General features: G+C 38.8%; 1 long non-coding RNA gene across 1 annotated transcript; it reads left to right on the top strand.

Moving 5' to 3' along the window:
- On the top strand, positions 1–23,775 carry LOC143735606 (uncharacterized). The gene is made up of 5 exons (XR_013203251.1): positions 1–118; positions 9,795–9,935; positions 18,877–18,948; positions 22,081–22,170; positions 22,710–23,775. It is a non-coding gene; the product is annotated as an uncharacterized LOC143735606 (long non-coding RNA).

Here is a 23,775-nt window from a genome sequence, read left to right as displayed (position 1 = left end):
GTTAAACGCAAAGGTAGCGCGGCGCTCTCTCAACAGATGCAGCAGCAGCTTTTACTGTAACCGCTCGGAGTTTCCCCACGAATGCAAGAGGAACCCGGCATCTAGAGCAGAATGAATGGTTAGTATCGATATTACTTTTTTTTTTATTCTACGAAAAACACTTTGCAAGATGCGTTATGTTTATCGTAGTCGCTCAGAGTTTAAGTAAGATATTGCTTTGATGTTTAAAGACGGATTCTGGAATAACAAACCTTTGAGAAAGCTAATTATAATGGAAATTAAAATATATTATTTTAGAACACTGTATCATAGGCTACTATCGATTTGTATTCACGCAGGATTGAACTTTTTTAATATGATTCTGTTGATTCTCTTAATTCTGATTCTTCTTGTGCAACACACCTTTATTGTATTATAAAACATTTTCAACGTAATCTAGATCAGCTTAAAACAACTGATCAGTTAGTAATTAAAACAAGAAATGTATTTCAAAAATAATATTTTGTTGAAAATATTGCATTTTATTTTTAAATATACAAAGATTTATTATCATCCCATGTGAAAATCTTCTACATTTTATCTGTTTTTGTTCAATTTTGGTTCAATTTGACGTGTGTTGTAAAGTTGTGACAGCCGGTGACCTGTGTCAAGCAGTTGTGTGTTTGTTTTTTCTTCATTAATCATATGCAGACTTCTATATGGATGTTTAAATGCAGCTCATAAATATAAATAATGCTTGTATTAATATTAAAATAACATCTTGAGAGCTGGGCTATCAAGAAACCTGAGTTCAGAAAAAAAGACTCATTTAGATTGCAATGCAAGGACTTTGATGTCTGGGGGTCTTCAGATGTTTTTAATTAGGACCTGTAAAAAAAAAAAATCAGTCTGTCCTGTTCTCTGGGGCGATGCTTTGAAAAAAAAAAAAGGCAGCAGAACACAGAAAGTCACTTCAGTGGAGGATCGTCTAATCAAATTTTTATAGCGTTTTCTCATTTTTCCCTCTCTCTGTACCCTCCCTCCCTTCTTCGCTTTCTTGATCCCGGTGAACGAGTTTCTCTTTGTCTGCCTCTTTGGTAACCACACCTCCCCCCAAAACACAGCCGGCTCAGACACCTGAAGGCTAGACATAATGATCAACGCAGTCCCCATGAGTCTGGATGCCTGCCAGTTGTTTTCGCTCTTTTTTCACTACTTTGTCTCTTCTTCTGTTTTTTCCCCTTGCATCTTTTGCCTTGCTTAATCAAGGGGCCGGCATGCAATGTTGGGGGCCAGTATGCAGTATATGAGGGGCCAACTCTTCTGCAATGTATGGACCAGGGAGAAAGAAGTCTGGCACACATGCGAGGAGAAGCATGAACAACAATGTCTCCTTGTGTGTGTGTGTGTGTGTGTGTGTGTGTGTGTGTGTGTGTGTGTGTGTGTGTGTGTGTGTGTGCGTGTGTTCGTGTGTGTGTGTGTGTGTGTGTGTGTGTGTGTGTGTGTGTGTGTGTGTGTGTGTGCGCGTGTGTGTGTGTGTGTGTGTGTGTGTGTGTGTAAGCTGGAGTCTTTATTCAAACGTGCTGTTGAAAATTGCAAATTTACTATACAAGACCTGTCAACTTATAGTATTCGTGTGCTTAAAAAAAAAGCAAAGATTTATTTTTAGGCATGTTTTGTGACTCTTGGTTCTGTGGATAAGAGTGAGTGTTGGATTCTCAGCTTGTTTACGTGCTTTGTTTGTGTAAGATTAGGTTTACCTCATGTGAAATTACATAAACTAAGGCGTAATAATGCAAGAATGAATGTTGCAATGAGGAAAGCTGTGAGATTTTTCCACAGTATCCTAATCCTAAGAATTATATTTTGAGGACTGTTTAAAGTCGACAGACTTCACATAAATAGCTTTAAAAGGGGGGGGGGGGAGTAGTTGGATACTGATGTGTAATGTATTATTAATTTTAAAATTAAATTTGTATATGTTTTTCTGCTTACTACACGCAAAACTCTGAATATTACTCGCACAATATCGTTACATTTGGCTTATATTAGCGTCTGTTTCCTTGTATTTTTCTAGAAACATGCTTCCTGAATTCAGTGTCCCAAAAAATCGCCATTTTGTCTCTAGCTAGTGCACTTTGATTTGCTCGATGCGCGATATTTTGGATGTAGTCTGCTTGTGTTTTCTCACAGAGCTCAGAGCCGACATGTTGGGAGTACAATGGCACTAAGTAGACGGCAGATCCTTTCTTTCTCGCTCTCCTCCTCTGCCATAAGCCTTTGAAGGGGCGTAATAAAAGGTTCAATAGAAGCAACAAGCTGTTTTTTTCTCTCCTCTCACGCGTTCTTTAGGCATTCTACCTGCGCATGAATAGGAGGCCACTGAGACCCTCTGACAGAGGAAGAGTGTTTATTGAGGGCTAAAGGGCTCAATACAATCAGACAGCCCCACGTAGAGAACTGCACGGCTTGGGCGAGAGGCCATGGGCGCGAGTTCTCCCTAGTGTCACACCCATTGACTCCGTTTGAACGAACGTTTTTGAGCTGCTGAGGGGAAAATCATATAGCAGTGCGCATTGTGGATATAGATATCAAGTGTGTTTTAAATAGATGTATTTTTGCTCATCACAAAGACTTAAAATAAAGGTTCTTTATTGGCACAGATGGTTCCATGAAGAACCTTTAACATCCATGGAACCTTTTATTTTAGAGTTTTAAAATGTTCTTTACACTCAGAAAGGGGGTTCTTTTTAGAACTGTTCAATGAAAGGTTCTTTGGGAAACCAAAAATGGTTCATCTATGAAATCACTGAGAAACCCCACTTTTGGAATTAGAGACTATTTTAAAGGGTTGAAATAGAAGTTAAAGAAAAAAATTAACTCATATCTGAATATTGGTGTGAATATGTCGTTTAATATGTCTAAGATGGTTAAAGTAATTCAGTTTAAAATTTAAATGGTCATCAAGCAATTTCAAAATATATTCATTTTTTTTTCCCAGAAGAAGGAAATTCATACAGAATTGGACAGAATAAAAATTTTGGGTGAACTGTCCCCCTTGAACATTTAACAATCATTAAACCTTGACAAGTCAAACAGTATCAGTACCATTAGAAGTTAAAGTAATCCATTAAAGTAATCCATAAAAGTAATACATGTGCACATCAATCCCTCCAAGGAATATCATCTTATGTAGTACACATACACAATTTCAATTTGGTATGTATAGAAATACCATCCATTAGCTTAATAAGCTAAGCTTAAACCTTGCAGCCCAGCATTAAAAGAAAATATGTAATAATATTTATGCTCGCTGAATTATGGGGTGGAATTTGAATGGAGGGTTCTTGACTTATTCCTCTTGCGCTCAGTGTGAAAACTCGTTGCCGGCTAGAGGTTAATTGTTTTTAGATCTTTATGTGTCAAGAGAAAATGGAGAAACTGGTGCATAATTGAGCTCCTGGTCGTTTGAGTGATTATGGATTAACGCGCCTCTCCAAAGGAGAAAGACAGCGAGGGAAGGAAAAAAAAGAAAAGAACGAAAAGACCCATGTTGTGAGCTGCAACCACAGGGGTTGTCTGGCCTTTTCAGAGCAAGAAGTAGTGGAGGCTTGTTTAGTCAGAGTCCCTTGGAGGCTTGACCCTTTGACCTGTGCCGTGCTCCAGGTGCAGGTCGGTTCTCCACGGTGTTCGTTGCACACACACACACACTCGGAAAATCTGGGGGTAATGTTGCATGATAGCTTTTTTTCCCCCATCTTTTATTTTTTGTTTGTAAGCGGTGTGGTTGAGACCAAAAGGGTTGCAAGGGTGGGCGGAAGAACGTACTTATCCTGTAGTATTTGTTAAAACACCCTTGAAGTTCATGGTTTAAGAACGGAGGGCGCAGCTAAAGATAATGCAGCGTTGTAATATTCATGAATGCATTAATCAGGAGGTTGTCATGTATAATTATTACAGTGTTTGATAATGCCAGAGCAAATCACCTCAGGCAGTGGTGATTGCTGCCTGATGCTATTAATGTTCTTTAATAAAATGCCCGTGTGGGCCGAACCATCAGCGCAGCCCGGTAGTTAAGTGCTGTAAGGTTAATGAGGCAATTTACATACGTTCTGCCGCCATCTGGACGCAGTAAGAGACAGCTGCTTGCTCTTATTTCATACTGTGTTTTGGGAGCTAACCCACAGAAATGTCATTCCAGTACATGCAGAGAGCTTGTTGAACACTTTTGACTTTTGTCCCGTCAACACGGATGAATTCAGGAAGAGATTTGCTATGCTAATGAGCAGTTTTGCTTCTCAGTTGCAGTTTTCGTTTGTAATCCTCCACACAGTAGCTGACTTTCAAAAAGGAAAAAAAGAGGAACTGATTGGTTTTTAATGTGTTTTTTAGTAGTCTATATTAATAGTTATTTTATATTTTGCTTTAACATGTGGTATCTGTTATACAATACAAAATAGTTACTTGCTGTAATTAGGTATGCAAGAAACATTCAAGCATAAAATACAAGAGCTTTATATTCATTGAGTTCACTGTACACGGCATGTACGTGTTTAAATAAGTCTTTGATGATTTTATAAGTCATATCAGTCACTGATTAAATGGATGAAAGTGAAGAAAACTGAAGTTGCGTAATTAAAACTGGAGGAACTCTTAAAGATATGACTCACCATAAACTTAAATTTCACCAGCATCCCATGTTTTTTTTCTGAAGCTCTTTCACTTAGTGGTTTTCAAAAAAAATTTTTAGCTGGCAGACCACTTAAAACAGGAAAATAGGAATTGCAGACCTAGCACGCTTGCTACCTCAAACCAATTACGTACTGTTTTAAGTAGTGTACAAATTATCCTTCATTTATACCTTTAATGTTGCCAGATGGCCATTTTGTTCTTATTTCATTGACATTAACTGGACTGCTACTTTTAGCTAATGAGCCAAAATGCTAAGCTAAAAAGGTCGCTAGCTTAAGCTAAGAACTTGCGCATGTATAACTGTCAGAAATGAGACAAATTTTTATCAGGAATTATTGTTAGCACAATTACTTCGTGCTATCAGTTGATTAATTCAATGTTGGTACTTTTTAACAATTATAACTATTTAAGTCTTGAGTAGCAAATTGGCCGACCAATTGTAGTCTTTCACATACTTCCAACGAAAAACAGTTTGAGAAGCGCTACTCTAACTAGATGTTCCTTAAGCCTTTGAAACGATGCTGTATCTTTATTTTCTAGGTCAGCCAGCATTTTCACCAAACAGCATTATTCCAATTGCAGTCGCTATCTTTCCTTAACAGCGGCAAGAAAAAAGGATACATGGATCATTTCACAACACTTCCTCCAAGTACTGGACAAAGAACAGCCACTCTGCAATCGATAACCAACGACAGAGGGCTGTTAAAGATTTGCAGTTTGTATTCGAAGTAGGTAGACACAACCAGGATCCCCTCTGACAGCTGAAAGCAAATAACTGTTACTGGGCTATCCGTAAAATTCCTGAGATGGACCGTGAAAGGGAAAGGCAAAACTGTGGAGTTGGTGGATTCCTGCTGGCTCCGTTTCAGGCATGGTAGACTGACAGGGGTTTAAGAAACGAGCATCAAGGGCTTGCCGGTGAAACCTGCCTGCGTTTTCCGGCAGGCCGAGAAGAAGGTGGAATTAATTCAATGTCACCTCTGTGTGCCTACTGAGGGCTTGATTCTTCGAGCTTCGCTCAATCTTGGCGATTAAAAAGTGATCCTGCTCAGCAACGACTGTGTTAGAGTCAGCGGACGTGTTTGTTCCAGTTAGAAAATCGTGGAAAAAGGAACATTGGAATTAACTTTTATTATCAGAAGCTCATTCCGAGATTAAAGCCGTTGAATTCACAGTTTTTACAAATTCAGCATTTGTCCGGTTGTGTGGCTCTATCAAAGCAGAGCAGCACCAGGGAGCCTTTATTTGCCTCAATTGTGCTGCAATCCCTAAAAGATATAGTATCATTTTATTGTTCGGCTGCTCCTCATTTCAACTCGAGACTCTGTTGTGCGATCCATTCAGTCAAATTCTAGGGACCGTTCCAACTTTCAAGTTGCGGTTCATTCATTTAATGTCTTTGAACCCTATTCATATGTTTGCAAAGTGAGCTAAAGACCTGCGAGCTGTAAACTTCAAAGCACTTCCATATTGTACTTATTACAAGAAGTGCATCCAAGCATTAGTGGCTCTCGTATCCAAAGCATTTATCCACAGCTAGCAGAAAGGAAGCTTAAGTTGGCAAGCCATTGGCATCAACAATTTGCAACCCTTCCACAATAAATAAACCACCAGAAGGTTACTTTGTGTTATCAATATGCTGGCACAGTTTGATTTAGCCAAGTGTAGCCTTCACCTTCAGTTTTAGGGCTCTCACAGTTGTCCTAGTGTCATCTAATGGTGGATAAAAGGGGAAGAGAGATGGAAATCTCTTTCTGACCTGACTGAGATGGTTTGCAAGATGTGCCAGTATAACTTGTTCATAAAAGAACTTTGATGGCGTTGTTTGGTTTTCCTTTGGTACTAGATGCCAGTTTGATGGATGTTTATTTGAGACATGGTGGACAATGAACTTGAAGCCCCCAAGGGACCACTCAATTAGTTTAGCACCATTGCCGAAGCCTCCCTGTTTTGTAAATGCGAGTACTGGGACTAGTAATCTCAAGAGGTTTTCATGGTCTGTTTCCGAATGCATCCAAACTCCCTGTGGTCCTGCCCTGGTCACCTCCTAATTTGAGTTAAACAGTCCTTTTAAAATACATTAGTGCTGGAGTAAATTTGGCATGTGACCATTGTCAAGCTCCCCCCATTGACTTGTGGCATTGCTTTTGTTAGCATTTGCATTAGCATAGCTTTAGCTTGCACCTGAAATCAGACCCCCTTAGGGTTCCAGTTATTACAGTTGACTTGTCAGTGAAACATTTCACCATTTCAAAATGTCTTTCTAGTAAAGGAAAATGGACTTTTCTGGTAAAGGAATTTTTTTGGTTTATGACTATGTATTATATTGAACTGTATTGAACTTCCTCAGGCCTAAATCTTTATTTTGTTAAAAAAAATATATAGTTATTTCGTGGGTTTTTTAGGTAATAATGCACATATTGATGTAATAAAATGTGATAGATTTGGAAAGCACCAACAATTTTTCACAGAAGTCACAGTTAAAATAATTTTGGATGGGAAAAAGTATGTGCTAAAGGTCAGAAAAGTCAAACCTGTAAAATCAATATTAGATGTCCTTGTTTTTCAAATCCTTCTTATGTTAAATACTAAGAATGTTAAGTACAATCTTGAATGAATTATTCCACTCAAGGTTTATCTAGGGATTGCCTGAGGATTATTATGGAGTTATCACAACCACTTCAGAAGTGCTCATCTTCAGTCCAAATATTTCTCTTCAGAGTAGATCTGAACAATATGTCTTGAGTTATGAAAAATGCTTGTGATATATCTGCAAGTACACCCCCTACATGCTTAAAAAACAAAATAACATACTAGATGAATGTAGAAGTAGATGAGCGCAAACGCTTCTAGCTATGCAATCTTTGCACAGAATTGCCACAAGGGGAGCTATAATGAGCATTGGTGAGCATTGGCATAAACTGTCTTCTTCTACTGTAATATTGGACACATCTCATGATCATAGCTAGCTACCCGAGACATTTGTACGTAACTATGTAACGCACATGCCTTGTGTATTTTTCTGGCCTAATCATGCTGTTAGGATTTTGCATGGATCAAATTTATATTATTAATACCTCAGCGTGTTGTTGAAAAGTCTTCCTGCCTCTTTCCCAAAGTACAGGACTACTATAAACATGGCCATTAAAATAAAACAAACATAAAATGTATATTCATCATTGCCACAAGCGGCATTACAATGTGCATAATCTTCAAGTCTCGATTTGTTTACAACTAGCTATTACACAGTTTAAAATGGACACTTCTTATCTTAATTGCATCTATACTTATTATCTAGTTATTTTTAAATTCACGTGTCCTTGTAAAATTTAACCAAAAACAATAACTTTCCCTTCCTTCTCTTATTTAGGCCTGTGACTTATGAAATCACAACAATTAGCAAACAATGATCCAATCAATAGACAAAATCAATTCCCGCCCTACATTTAATCTTGTTTGCGAAGCCATTTCACTAGTATACGTCAGATTGGAATTTACTTTAATGCCAACTTTAATGACAATAACATTTAAAGGTAACTCTATCATCCCCTACAGTACTGAGGTGTGTTACCACTAAAAATTAACCAAGAACGTACATTGTGTATGTACAGTGCATCTGCATACTTAGTTTCTGGCCTGCCCTTGCCTTTTGTACAGACCAAATGGATGTTCCAAAAATATAGGCTACATAATTAATGTGAATGTTAATGCGAATGTTAATTTTTGTAAAGTATAACTATAAAATGCTCTACAAGATTGTTTTTGAAAGTTTTTTTATTTATTTAAACATTTTCAGAATCTGTCTGCATCTTTCCCAAGACAAATGGCTACCATAAACACGGTCATTAAAATAAAACAGGCCATAAAATGACTTTTTAAATTAAAATCAGGGAAATGGTTGTTATGATCTAACGACAAAGGGAACAACTGTGCCACAGGCACAGAGAGATGCATCTATACAGACTAACATCTTACTTGAATGTTTACCTTGTAAATGGCATGTTATGTATGTATGTTGAGAAAAAAAAGATCCACATTAGGGTTGTAGTTGTCAGCGTAGCATGTTTTAGTCTTGAATGTTTGTTCAAGGCGGATGCTAGGTGAGTTAAATGATGCATAGCTGAATCCCTGACTCTACGTATCTTTCTCTCATTTTTGGAGGGCTTGTAAACTGGCGGTCGCCTCATCTCCTAACCCCTTTTTGAAGCCCCCTTTGGTATTGCTGAGTTGACAGAAATGCAGGAATGGTAGGAGCTTGAAAACGAGAGACCCTCCCCGTCGCTCACTATCTCACTTTTCAGACTGTCTTTCCCTGTCTCGTTTTTTTGCCGAGCCTGTACAGGCATGCCTGTCAACCGAACGGAGGGTGGATGGGGGCGCTGAGGGAGAAGTGGTCTGGGGTGAACAAAGGAGCTCTGTCACCGCTTTTCAGGGGTTCTGGGCTGTGCAGGGTGAACGGAGAGCTGGGTGGGGGGGTGTTGAGAATGGCAATTAAATATGGACGGGCGAGCATTGAAACTGAACATAGAGGAGGACAAGCTTTGAGTGTTCACACATATAGTCAAGCTCGAAATGGAGACTGTGGAAGCTCTATGTTTGTCGTTCATTGTGCAATATTTGCCCAACCCTTTATCTGTGCAGCTGTGGCCTAAAAAAAAGAGAAAGAGCGCGTTGAATAGCCGCACAGCTGCTGGCGATTTTGATGAGCGTCTATTACCACAACAGAGTCATCCTCTTGCGCTGAAGTCACCTCTCCACACAGTGTAATATAGAGCAGGGCAGGGCCAGATCAGGGCAAATGTTTGATTTGTCAATCCTTGCTCATCCTTTCAGAGCAAAAACACAGCTGGTAGCCACACAGTCACGACCCTGGTGACTGGGAGGTGTTGTACTGTCGTGACTTTTCTCTGTAATAGTCTTTGTAGGTCTTGCGGGTGCCGCGGGAAAGATAACGGAAAGTATTTTAATGTAATGATTGGAATCCGCGACCTCGTCTCATCTTGTCAAATTGAGTTTTTTAAATGAAATGCGCTGCCTTGTGCTTTCGCCAGACTTTAGACAGTTCCATCTGGTGAAACGATTTCCTTATCGTTCTTCCTTCCCCCTCCCTCTGATTTTCATAGGTTATCAAGGCGCCAAAAACAGAGCGAGGGAAGCTGTTAGAAGATGCAATGCTGGGAAGTCTTTTTAACCCTGGTTCTTCTGGTGACTTGGCAGAGCTCAACCATGGAAGTCAGACTGCAGGTCGAAGACGGACGATAAAGGTAACGAATTTACCTCTGAGGGTTTTTGTGGTGAAGTTGAAATGTACGTTCTGTGTCCTCGAATGGCTCCTCTGTACCATCTGTAAACGTGTGTATGTATGTGTGTTGGGCATTTTGCCATGTGATCCAGGTGGAGAACGTGTTGTTTCATCTCCGGCTCATCCTGCACACTCAGGCGTCAGTTCCTTGACTCATTATCTGTGCCTTCATCTAACCTTGTCATGTTAAACCGACATCTGAGACTCCCTGTATTTTACTCACTGCAATTACCTCACCGCAAGACACTATCACTGCTATTATGAGCGAGTCTGGAACAATATGTCATCTTTATGGTTGAGATGCAGTGCAAGAATTTCATTTTCAAATATAGGTTTTCCACAACCTTTGCTGACTATGAAGATGTCCGGCATGATGTAAAAGTTGGTTTTCAGGTAGTCTAAAAGAGCAACAATTAAACATAAGCATGCAATGATTTGTAATTATCAACAGTTCAGCCAAAATGAAATTTCTGTCATCATTTATTGTCCTTTGTCAAACCTGCATGCTTTTATTCTGCCGGACACAAAATAATAATTTATGAAGAACCTTCATTGTCAGCGTGTCTTTTGTACTCCAAAAAGTACAAAGAAACACCAAAGTCTTCTGAAGCCATATGATTCTGAAATGTAAGCTGTAATTCACTGAAAATTTTGTCGCTGGTCTGAGGTATTGACAACAAGCAGGACTAGATTGCTTTTTATGGTGTTTTTGTCCTTTTTTGAGCTTGACTGGCAGTCGTTAAAAACGTGGTGTTCCACAAACAAAATAACAGCGTGACGGATCTGGAAAGACATGAAGGTGAGTAAATTACAGAATTGTAGTTTTTACGGTGGACTACTCGTTCAAGTTTAAATGTTGCTTGTGTACATGGTTTTTACAGCTCTTACCCTTAAATCCACAAAGATCAGAGTTACCGATCAGCCGTTTCATTCAAAGTGTTTGCTTTTCTCCAGGGCCAAAAATGTTGCATTGTGCTCCCAGTTAGTATTCCCAAGACGAACTCTCAGCCACTTAAACTAAGAGCATTCTTTATCCATACTAAAGGCTTGAGTAAATGATCTCTAGTCTGTCAAGTGGTCAGACAGACTGGCCCTGTAGGATTATAGGTAACACAGATGTAAATGCTGAATGGCCGGAAGGCTATAATTTCTCCTTCCTTTTCTATCCCCCATCGGACCCCACCCTCCCTCGCTGTGGTCTGTTGTAAAAGTCCCAGCAGACTTTGTCAGGAGACTAGTTAAAGACACTGGCTGTCTCTTTCCAGTGGACACTTGCTACATTATCCTCGCTCCGTCCTTTTGTGGACCCCCACACACCTCAACAAGTTTTTAAAAGCTCGTTTTATTCCCTCCGGTGACGACCTCTCCAGCTGTTGTCTTCCTGGAGGTGATTCACTCTGCCGTTTGATTCCTTTTCTCTCGCACCTCAGCCTCATCCTCTCCTGCTGGGTTAACAACGCACCTTCGGCCTTTGACTACTGTCGCATGGCAGGTGAATCCAGTCATTTCCAGTGGACTTGAAAGTGAGGGGTGGAGTCTGTCATTGAAAGCACTAATTGAGAATGCAATTATAGATCTTTCTCGGTTAGCATAATCTACCCCTTTATTGTAAAAGTTTTCCCTCTTGTCTCCACTCCCATGCTGGGAAGTCCCAAGGTCCACTCACCCTATTCTGCGTACCCAGCAGGTGGCTAGTGGCTAGCATGCTAGCTGTTTTTTGCGAAGCTAACAGTGCGTTACATGCCGAATTAGCAGACACGGCCCTCAGAGCATTTATAAAGTCACACTGTGGAGGGATGGCTAATGATGTCTTTTGGTGATTGGCACAAGCTTGGTGGGATTTAGTACTGTCAATGCCATATTATTCAACTCTTCCTAAAATCCTCAAGAGTGCTGATAGATGAAAATTGTGAATTTATACTCGCCTGATTACGTACAGTCGCTGGTTCTTCATATTTGCCTATAGTATAGTAGTATGTTTACGCATGCTCTAGTCTTTGTCTCTCTGTCCAAATTTATGTGATACAATGCATAATTGAAATTTTTAAGGAAAAAATACACATTGCATGTCACCTCTGAATCTTGGAGCAAATGCACAGCGTTGATGCCAATTGTAGTCTGATTAACATTTACACATACTGCGTGAGGCTGAACTAAAATCACATTGTTAGATCTGTAGTCTGGCTGATATGATTTCAGTCTGACTACATTGTTTTAAGAGATTAAATATTGCTTTAGTCTGACTAAAATCGTGCATGTAAATTTACTGATTTCTACTTGAGAATTAGAAATGCGGAGGAGAAAAGGAAGGAACAGCATTGGAAAAAATAACGCAAACCAGACTTCAACACCACCACAGGTCCAAGCGCTGCTGATGCTCAACTGGCTAGCATTGCACTAGCAACGACAAGGTCATATCACCAAATGTATATCTTAAATAATGTATGCAAATGTCATTACACACCGATAGGCTACGAAGCATATTCATGATTTAACATCCTTAACTCGCATAGTGTAACAAATCCTTCCCTAGCCAGGTCAAAATGACCCGAAGCCCTAAAATTATACTTTTTCTTTTTTTTTGTCCAGAAAGCTTATATCATTTCATTTTTCATAATCGTTTTTTTATAATATTGAGCAAATGAGCTGTTCCGCTGAGCCCTAAAGTCAGTTCTTGTGTTTTTCTCTTCAGTTTGCATTCAGATACACATGTAGACATTATAAAATAATTTTTGGTAAAGTTTTAGCATTTTTAGTTTTAATTTTGAAAATTTTTCATTTTTCGAATTGACCTGCGGTGGAAGTATTTGTTTCTTTTTTTTATAAGAACCACATACATTTCTTGAACCCAGTCAAAAAAAAATTTTCAATCCATGTTTTTTTTTTTTTAATTCTTGGTTCAAATGTGACAAAAGTCCTAAGGTCTAGGACCACTCAATTTTTTTCTAAAATGAGTTTAGGGTCAAAATGACTGGAGGGAAAGATGAGACTGGAGGGTTCATTGAGAAATTTAATTTAATATTGTCCAGAAATTGTGTGTATTTACATAAATGAGGGGATAGTTTACCTGCTACTTCACAGAATGCTAAATGAGCGTGTTTCTATGGCCCATGCTAATTATGTGGCTCTGCTACAGGACCTTAGTGATAGTTACCGGTATGAAATCTGGACAGCTTTACTACCTCCAAGAACAGTGCCAGGGCCATGGCCACTTGACCAGAGAGAGATTATCTGGGCTTTCTTTCCTCCCTGTCTGCCAATATAAGCACAGCCAGCCATTTCACTTATCACCGGAGGTTAAAAACTTCTGGCTAACCACATTGTGTCTCTATCTTCATGGTTCGTACTGTAGAGCTTGAAATGATTGTAGCATTTCAGGGAAACCTGGATGGAATTTGAGAGCGTTATTCCTACTGGGTTCATGAACCGCTTGAAATCCTTGGCTCTGTGGAGGCTTGTTTTGGACACAATGGTGTTCAGTACATTCCCCACTCGTTTCTTTCATAAGGTGCTGAACCTTCAGGTGGACTGAAAGCTCTTTAGAGCCCAGGGTTTGCTAGGGGACAAAAGACTCTTCACATGACTGTATTGATAGAAAAGACCTGGGAAATCTCCTGCAACGGCGTCCTTTCTGTAGGCAACATGCACAACTCAACGCACATCGCCATGCATTTTTGAACTGAATATTAATAATCGCCACATAAATGAAGTGATAAGTCAAGATGTCTTGCCCAAACAAGCAACATTGTAATCCAAGATTGATATAACAAGCAATGTTACAACAGGCCCTCCTTGCCCATAATGTATTTTGAGAGATAAATGGTCTCAAAGAGATTAAGTCTGTACAACCACGAGCCAAAGCGGTATAAAATGTGCTCATCACACTCAATTTGCCTAGCAAATTTGTAGCCGTTAATGCTGCTGTGGGAAAATATATTGAGTTACTTACCACCTTGTGTCTTTGCTGCCCAGGAGCTGCTCACGCGAGTTCAGGGTCATTACCCTCGCTGTCAATGACAAATGGAGCTTGATAGCATCTGCGCTTAGCTACAATGGAAACAGATTAATACCTCGGGGTGAAACTTTGCAGATTACGAGGATGAAGGAGGGGGGCGTTTGCACCCTCTCCTGTTTTCTTTCGGCATCCTGTGTTTTGCAGCCCGAATAGTTGTTGCTCTCAAATGAGATCGTTTTAATGGATCATTTGGAGATTTCGAGGGGAAACGGTTTGTTTGGATATGCTAAGAAGATGAACGCTTCTGAGACAAAGCATGAATCATTAAAGTAGGAAAAAACACGGCTATGTTCTTCTCCCGCAACCCTGCACTTTGCCTCCCGCTTCGTGACTGTCCCTGATATTGTCATTGTAAATTACAGACTATCAGGGGCCACGAAGCGTCTTGTTTTAGGAGACAGTCTTTTATTACAGCGTCTCCGAATTTATGACATCCTTTCATCTTAAAAACTTAACTCTGGATGCTCCAACTTACAACCCATAACATTTTCTACCTCAAAGGTGTTTACATTTGCATGTAGGCCTGTGCATTTCATAGATGTTTTTATCCAAAGCGACTTGCGTTCAGTGCATACGTTTTTTTTTTTTTTTCTCAGTGTGTTTATAAGTGTTGCCTTCAATCATAGCCTTATTTTTAGTTTTGAGTCTCTCAGATTTTTGTACACCTGTGTAAGCTAAAAACAAAGATGGTAGTAATTTTGTCTTGGTTAATGTAGTTGTAAATGTTGGAATTGTCCATTTTCGATATAAAGTTTGAGTGTGTAATGGCTGGTTTTCAGTGTGGCGAATTTGTACTCTGTATAAATCTCAAATGAGGGAAGTTACTGCTGTTATGACAACGTACTTTCAAGTCGATGGCACACCCTGAGGATGGAGACAATTAAAACATCTAAAGCCTTGTTTAGACGGCTAATCTGGGTGGTCCAGAGCTTGGGCGACAAGTTACAACTGGTTAGCGCCACAATAAAGTCTAGAAAAATGAAGGCTGGTCTGGAGAAGTCATGCCACTGTGGAGATATTTGAGGTTTTGATGTTGAATGAAAAGTTAGAAATTGGCTCAGTTTCATGCAGTCATTGATATTATTAAATTAAATGTATTTCTAGTCCGTGGTGCACTGTAAGACTTTTTAAGACTCCAAAAAGGAGTTTGTGGGTGGTCCTCATTTAGGTCTCTGACTTGTGTATACATTGGCTTGTTGAAGACAAAAATTGTGAGCCACATGAAGTTTCTAAAATAAAAATGTTCATCAAGTTGTCAAGTAGGAGCAAGACTTGGAAAATGAAACTGCATGACTTAACATCGTGCAATTCAGTGCATTACATCGGTCTTAGGGTTGAAGGAATCTATACAAATTTTGTAAATCTTTATTAAAAAGGGTTTTCATATTCTAAAATCTGGATTTCAGTGTGCCTGCAGAACCAACATTCCATATAGAATTAAATTCTCAAATGTTTCTCCCAAACAGCAATGAGATTAAAGGAACAGCAGTGGAGTCTTCCATTTGTCTTTTATTTTATCCTTTTTTCCCCCAAATGTCTCCTATAGAGTTTCAAAAGAGATCTCAGTAATGTCACAAACTGTGCTCAAATTTATCAAGATCCCAAAGTCTGCTGTCAAACGTCAGAACATTTCTTAATTTAAAATTGATCCAAAATAATATTATAGATCTGGGCCCGTATTCATAAAGATTCTAAGAATCCTCTTAGAAAACTCTTAATTTAGCTTAAAATCTTTTACGTAGGAGTCCTAGCTTAAGAGCGATTCGGGACCGATCTGAGAGCAACTCTGTGTAAGGAAAAGACAAAAAAAATTATCTTAGTGAGGAGGCGGGGTTGACCCCATTGCTATATATGACACAATCTTCTGAAGACTGTGATTGGTTGGTTGTCCAAGAAGGGAAAAAAGAGTGATTTTAAGTATAGGGTCTATTCTAAGCCTTCACTTTGAAATTACATGCGTAATTTTTCCTATTTGACCGTTCACACACACACACACACACACACACACACACACACACACATTATATATGTTTTTATAAATCCTTTTTTTATTTACCATGCTGTTAATTTCCTATAAGGTATTTGATTGGCTTAGAATGATAAAAATTGTTCCACTCTTTCCAATTACACTGATTGCTGGCATGTATATTTAAGTGGTGGTTTGAATGTTGGTTTTAATGTAACAAACATGGAATCAAAACCAAGAAGGATGAGAAAGCCCAACTGGACAGAGGAACAGTGTTTACTGTTAGCCCATTTAGTGGATGAACACAAGGCCATCCTTAAAGGAAAATTCGGGCCGGGTGTCAATCTATAGCGTCTTATTAACTCACGGTCATCCATTGTCCTGAACTAATTTCTTCTCCCTATTCGTCTTTCTGCCATTTTCTCCTCTGCTAAAGAAACTCTTAAGCCTCTTAAAAGTCCTCGTCCATACTCCTAACAATTTTGACCTAAAGACCTCTTTTAAGGGTTAAGATGCTTTCTGAATTACTTTTTTCTTTACTAGGATTTTTTCTTTAATTTTAAGAGTAAACGCCCACATTTCTAAGAATTTTCTAGAATTTTGTCACTAGGAGCTACTCTTTGCATTAAGATTCTTTATGAAGACTGGCCCTGATCTCTCTTACAATATGTCAACAATTGTCTCATTGTCTCTATTTCTTCTTTAAGCGATTTTTAGAAGAAACATTTGTGACGCCATTTGTGGGAGTTCCATTTTATCTCCTGAGCTCTGATCTGAGCAATGCAATTTTTTATTAAATTTATTGGTCAAGGTCAATTGATTACATTTATTTTTCAGACATATTTTTGCTAAAATGCAGAATAGGCTGACTGGATGCGCAACATTATCCACTAGAAACATTAATCATCATTATTATTATTACTGCTGTCCTAACTACGCTTAAATTTTACATTTTTAACATTTAGATTTTTATTTTAAATTAGAAAAAATATGCAATATATTGGCAACTCCTCTGTACAAATTTGACCTTAAATTGTCTTCAGCAGAATTGCAATTTTTGTCCTCAGTATTTCAAAATGAATTGATTTAGTTTCAGCTCTTGTCTCTTTTTTTTTTTTAATCCAACAGTACCGTAGAGACCTTTGCGTTTCACGTGTTGTCAGTTTCCTTGGTTCCTCTCTTTTTATCTTCTGTCACTGCTCCATGTGAGATTGGGCGTCACAGTGTTCTCACATGTACCTGGCCTTTGAGATATCAAAGGTTTACTGCCATCTGTCCTAGCAGGCTAACACAGACGCGTGAGACAGAGTTTCTCACTCAGGTGAAGCCGTCTGGCTACGACCAGCTTTATCTGTTACACACAGAGGTAGAATGTGTTACAGGAACACACAAGAAAACAGTTCAGCTCAATGAATTGCCTTTATCTTACAGATAAATAGACCTATATGACCAACAGAGACACAGAGCGGCACGTCAACCCACAATATTCAGATTATCATAGGTTTTCAGTGACTTAAAAAAAAAAAGTTTTTAATAAACACACACGCTTCAGCATGCGGTTGCAATTTCTTCAAAAACTGTGTGTAATTTTGAATAAGGAAATCCATGCATTTGAATTGCAATTGTGTATGCAAATTTTGGTTGAATCGGTTAAACTTGCAAAGGATACCGTAACCACATTGATAAGAACAGATATAATTTACCACTGCTACCTATAAGCATTCAAATCAGTGTCAAATCCAAGGTTATTTTCAAACTGCCTTTTATATTGTTCTGTGATGTATTAAATACATTTGTTAGACAACTAGTCTAACAATTCATGGTCTCAAATTATGCTGCAAAAATGTTTAATCAGTATTTGTTTTTTATTTGTTTGTTTAAAATAATTCATTATTAATTAATTAATTTGTATCTTTATCTTTTTTGTTTTATTCGCTCATTTCCGCTTGTTTCCGTCATGATTGCTAGTTTATATCCCACAATTTTGACTTTTTTCTTGCAATTGCGAGTTTATATCCAACAATTCTGACTTTTTTTTGCAATTGCGGATTTATATCCCACAATTCTGACTTTATTTTTGCAATTGCAAGTTTATATCCCACAATTCAGACTTTTTTCTTGCAATTGCGAGTTTAAATCCCACAATTCTGACTTTTTCTCGCAATTGCGATTTTATATCTCGCAATTCTGACTTTTTTTCTCTGAATTGTGAGATATAAACTTATAATTATGAGGGTTTGTGTCACGCAATTGCGAGGAAAAAATTCAGAATTGTGAGGTTAAAAAGTCGCAATTACCTTTTTTATTTTTATTCAGTGTTGGAAACCAGCTTCCATAATTTTCATTTCATTGTATATTTTATATTATGTTATACTATACTATATTTGTTTTAAACGTAATTTTTGTAGCAAATATTATCTGAAAAATGCATTTGCATGAGAACCAAAATTGTGTGAGATATTACACTTGTTTTCAGAGAATATATCCTTTTGAATGAAGTTTACTTTTCTTGCCCCATTGGAAAATTGTTTAAGCATAACTCTAACAAAACGTAACAATTTAGTGAAGCAGATCTCCTGCCAAGAGACGGGAATCACAGGCTACCCTCACACTGACCCCTCCAAGTGTAGAATTTGTACACACTGAGTGTTTGCTAAAGGAAGTCCAGAAATCTTCCAACTTCCTTCCAAAGTGCTTGGAGAAATCCTTCACGTCCTACACACCCTTAAATAATTTGTTAGATGAGAGATGACCCAGAATAATTCAGCTCTGCAAACTCCACATGCACTTTTCCCTTTAAACTACAGATATGGGCTTACATCTACCCAGTCTATATTCAACTACCAAACATTTTGAAAGAGATTTGATAAAAAAATCATAAATTTATTTATTTATTTGGTTCTCTCTCCCTGTCTCTCTCAGGTCCAGACATGAAGGAGACCGCGTCTTGTCTGTGGCATCTCACAATAAGAAGAGCTTTCAGCGTGTCGCGAGGTAATTACTCTCCTTGAGGGAGGAGGGCAAAAGCTGTTTATTGTAATTATGTCAGAGAAATGAAGAAGCATGCTTGTGAGATGCTCAAACATTGTCTCAACATATTTAGGGGGGAATTTTCCTGAGTTATGTGTCAGCATAATATCCCAACATCACATTCCCAGCCAGCTATCACATTCAGTTGTGTTAAGACCGTCAGGATAATGATGTGCTAACGCTTGTGAAACCATATCGTAATGTGCGCACGCGTGTGTGTTTGTGTGTGTGTGTGTGTGTATCGTCTACTCTGAAGCCCTTGGCCCAATACACTCGACAGTGACCGTTCCATCCACACAATAGAAAAATATCCTGCTTCTCTCCATAACAACAGCTCTGCTGAAGTGGCGGGATTAGAACATGCCGGCCCCGGCCAGGGGTTGCCATGGGAAAGAACCTCCCTTCTCCTGGATCTGTTTTTTATTTACCCCGCCGGTCTGGGATCGAGGTTTTATGTGCTTACACTATCAATGTTTGGCCCATTAATTCACATCTGCAATTATAATGTCCAATTAGAGGCCAGGTTGGCTCGCATTTTTTGTTATGAAGTCAGAGGGGGTTGGAAAATAGTGCAATTTTACACTGAAACTGGTATTTGTTGGTATTGCGCTCCTGGTTATTTTATGCCCGCAGGCTAACAGTTAAAAGTGAGTAGGTGATAGTAGGGTAGTAGAGATTGCAGAAAGAAATGAAGGAGGAAGTCACAACAGGAACTGATGTATTGAGGCACTTGAATGCCCCATGAATGTAATGGCTTGCTAGATCGACCAGTGCAACATGCAGAGAAGTGACAGTCCTAACAAAGGTTTTGCTACAGTAACCATACTTCAACTGTTTTTTGTTGAAAAAGCGTAGTAACCTACAGTAACTAAAAAAATATGCATGTATTTCATTAAAACCATTTCATTGGTTTTGCTACAGTATCATGGTGGGGTTTTTTTGTAGAAAAACCATAGTAACTACAAAAATAACCTTGGTTTTACTACAGCAACTTAACAATAGAGTTCGTAGTAAACCATAGTAAAAAATATTTTTCCATTTTGTTTCCAAAATTAAATAATTGGATTTTATTGTCACTGTTGAAGTCACAGCAAATTATTATTAGCACCATTATTAGACTTTGTGAAACCTAATAAAAACACAATAAAATATGATGTAGTACGTCTTAGGATATGTCCAAATGTATGAGATCACACTGAAAACCTTGGTTTTATTTAAGCCTAGCGGGTTGCACACGTGCTCTCTCTCTCCACAGTACCTACTGTATGAATAAAAATAGGCAAAAAAGCACTAGTGTGTATAATATCTCTCATCTGAGATGTTAGGATCGCAGCGGTAGGGGCTGTCTAGCCATGCGGTGCAGGCCTCTGAGGAAACCCTCGGCTAATGGATGTACTCTTTCAGTGCACAGCAATAAATAATCCAGAAAAATGATCGGTGTCTACGGCAGAAGGGGTGGGAGACTAACGAGCCCGCTGTTACTCATACTGTCATTAGCTTCCTGCTCTCTAAGCCCCACCCACACCTCACTTGAGGGAAATTTAAATGCTAGTAACACCGAACACATACCCTAGTGCGCCTGCTGCTCTGCTAGCTTAGCCGCTAATGTTGTGTTGTAATTTTAGCTCAATAGCCAAGGATAATGGCTGATGCAAGCACAAGTAGTAGACTCATTAAAGGTAGTGGTGGGCTTAGTGGTTAAACAAATAGCCTGTATCTTATATAAACCATGCATTGGTCTGTTAGCATTTAAATAGCAAGGCTGCTAGTCTTCAAGATAACATGTTGGATCCAGCAGGATACTTCTTTTGGTTTTCTTTACATTCTACGAACATTTTTTCACATGACTACTTCTTTTTTGTGATAAGCAAACAAGCAATTTGTCTGTTACAACTTTTAGACGATAGCCTTTTTCATACGGAAAAGCGATAAAACCTGTTTTAACATGACTTCCATTCCTACAGTACAGCTGCCGTATTGGACTGTTAGCATAGTAATGCATGGCTGTTAATCTTCAAGAGAACATTTGATCCCTTATGATTCTTTTTTATTTTTTCATATGCTTTCTGCATGACTACTTCATTTTGAGATTAATTGATTTAAGTTCATTAGCAATATGTCTGTTCCAATTAAGATTTTGAAGATGGCTTTTATCGCTTTTTGCTTTATCGCATCATGGCTAAAATAAACCAATTATCAAAAAGACGGTTTTCAAAGGGGCTTTTTTAACGTAACGTTAAAAGTTCTATTAGTTCAGTAAAGCTGCCATATTATCAGTTCACGTTCTCTCGCCGTTTTTTTTGTTGTTGTTGTGCATATGCTATGACATTTCGCAATGTTTTTTTTATGCTAGCAACTGCATTGTCTCGTAATATTTCACAATCCGAAAAATGTGTAAACGCGCGCACACACACACACATCAATGACATCCATGACTTCAGATGTTCGCTATGGACTGATTTTCATGGTTATTGGGAGGCTAATCTCACATGCTTTGTTTGAAAACTCTGCGCGCTTTTCACAGGCCTGCGGTCCTCCTGCCGGTCGGTAAGCTTTAGCTGGACCACTCATCCACACACACGCGCGCACACACACCATTTGTTTGGTCCTCAAGGGTTTTAAAAGGCTGCGTGGCTGGTGCACATCAGCACAGATACTTTTGTTTGCCTGATATGTGAGGAAGCTATGTTTTTCGGTATCACCAAAGCATGCAATTAGAAGCGGTGGCATATGTGTGTGTGCAATGTCCTCCTCCTTCGTCCTGATAGAGGCCCCTTGTGTGAAGATCTTACAGACCCAATTACTGTAATCACGATGATCAAAGGGAGGGTGTTGAAGAGAAGAGAGCAGCAGTCAAGTCAAAGTCTTGCTAAGTGTGTGTGTGTGTGTGTGTGTGTGTGTGTGTGTGTGTGTGTGTGTGTGTGTGTGTGTGTGTGTGTGTGTGTGTGTGTGTGTGTGTGTGTGTGTGTGTGTCATTTGCGTGGGGGTAGGGGTGCGGATTGCTGTTCGATTCACATCCATCATCTGTTTAATGTACGGATTCGTTTATACAACTCTCAATCTCTTTCTTTTGTGTGCATGTGTGTGTCTTTGCAGTTTCCAAGGTTGGTACAACACATACACTGGATGAGGTCGGAGGCAAAATCCCTCCTGGGCGATTGACCCTCTCCTGCACCACGGTAAAGGGTGAGCGTCGATGTTTAGGTGCACTCAGAAATGTTTCCGTGTTAAAGGTTTTACAGAAACAGAACTAAACAAACGTAAATTTAAAAGATTTTAAAAGCCACCATTTTAAAAGATTTTCCTGCTGAAAACTACTTACTTAACCATTCTATTATTAAACACTTTTGCTTGCTAAATAAATTATTCAATAGGACAGCAAAAAATGTTTTTGCTAACTAAATGCTTTTGGTTTTGCATCATTCTGCATCCACACCACTAGGTGTCAGTATGTCATGTTAGACATTGCAACCAGCACAATATAAACCAAACAATTACTGAGTGCTCCTTTTAAAGTGTATCTTTTAAATAAGATTTCCAAGATAATAAATATTATAATGCCCTATTATGAATCCTGTTCAGTATTTATTTAATTATAAATTACACATTTGCAATTACAATATGCATTGGATCTTCCATATAACATCTGTTCTCTTTTCTTGTTTCCTTTTATTTATTTCTCTGTTTCTGTTTATTGTGTTATGCTTGCTTACACTTGAATTAAGGCCAGGTTACTGTTTAAGACTTGTGGATACTGAATCTAATCACCCTTTGTTAGCAAGACTTTGTTTGATTAATAGAGAATGCTTTTTATTAGGCCATCAAAAGAAATGAACACTTTTACATTTTGTATGTTAATTGTATTTTTAATTATTTCTATACTAATTTAAAAACTGGTGTATTGTATTTTCAAGTGAAAAAGAACATTCATCTAGAAGTAATGGAGGGCAGGGCTTGAAGTGATAAATGTGTGATATTATTGGTTAATATTTTTGCTCCGCCCACATGGCCTTGGTTACATCAGCAAGAAATTGATGCACAATAAGACAAGGGGCAATCATGGAAATAATAAATACAGTCAATTTTGTTTTTATGATGTGTAAGAATGTCCAAACCATCAGAAGGTCATAAAGTTTGAGAGCAGAATTCAATAAGTTGTATTTTTGGAGTAGGTGACCTGTGATATGTCCTTTCAGCATTGAGAGGTGGGATGCACCCGCCCGCTGCTTGCCTTGTCTCCACAGCGACCTCTGTGCAGACTGTCAAGTCGACTCACCATCAGGCCATGTTTGCCTCAGTGAACATTCAACGCTGTCGGTGAGTTTGAGATAAATAGAAAAAAACCATCGACCGTTGATTGTACCCTGCGGCCGAGTCCTACCGTGCCTTGCCTCTCCCCACCACCGGCAAAACGGGAATTTGAGCATGGACTCCTGGAGACACGACGGCGCGGTCTTCCGATGCTAGCCTTGAACGACGCCTGAAAAGTTTGACTTTGAAAACTGCAACAAAGGTCACAATCAACATTCATTGCTGTCGGTGGGTTGGACTGTAAAAGAAAGCTCACTGAACAATGAATGCAACTGTGTCCCAGATTTCCTTCTCGCAAAGTGGCACCGGAGATAAATATTAACTGACAGAGCTGGATGTACTCATTTGCTCGCCTCTCTGAGTTTGTTTGTGGCACTTCTTGGCAAAGACGCAAGTGGACTGAGAATACCATGTCAAAGGCCCCTTTAAGGCTGATGAATGTTTCCTTTGTATAATAAATAAAGACAAGACCTATCCAAA

The sequence above is a fragment of the Siphateles boraxobius genome, unplaced genomic scaffold (genome assembly GCF_051911475.1).
Source record: "Siphateles boraxobius isolate OS27281-9 unplaced genomic scaffold, OSU_SipBor_1 13, whole genome shotgun sequence".
Classification (NCBI taxonomy): domain Eukaryota; kingdom Metazoa; phylum Chordata; class Actinopteri; order Cypriniformes; family Leuciscidae; genus Siphateles; species Siphateles boraxobius.
The sequence above is the reverse complement of the archived record's forward strand: the minus strand, read 5'-3'. Positions and strand labels throughout refer to the sequence as shown.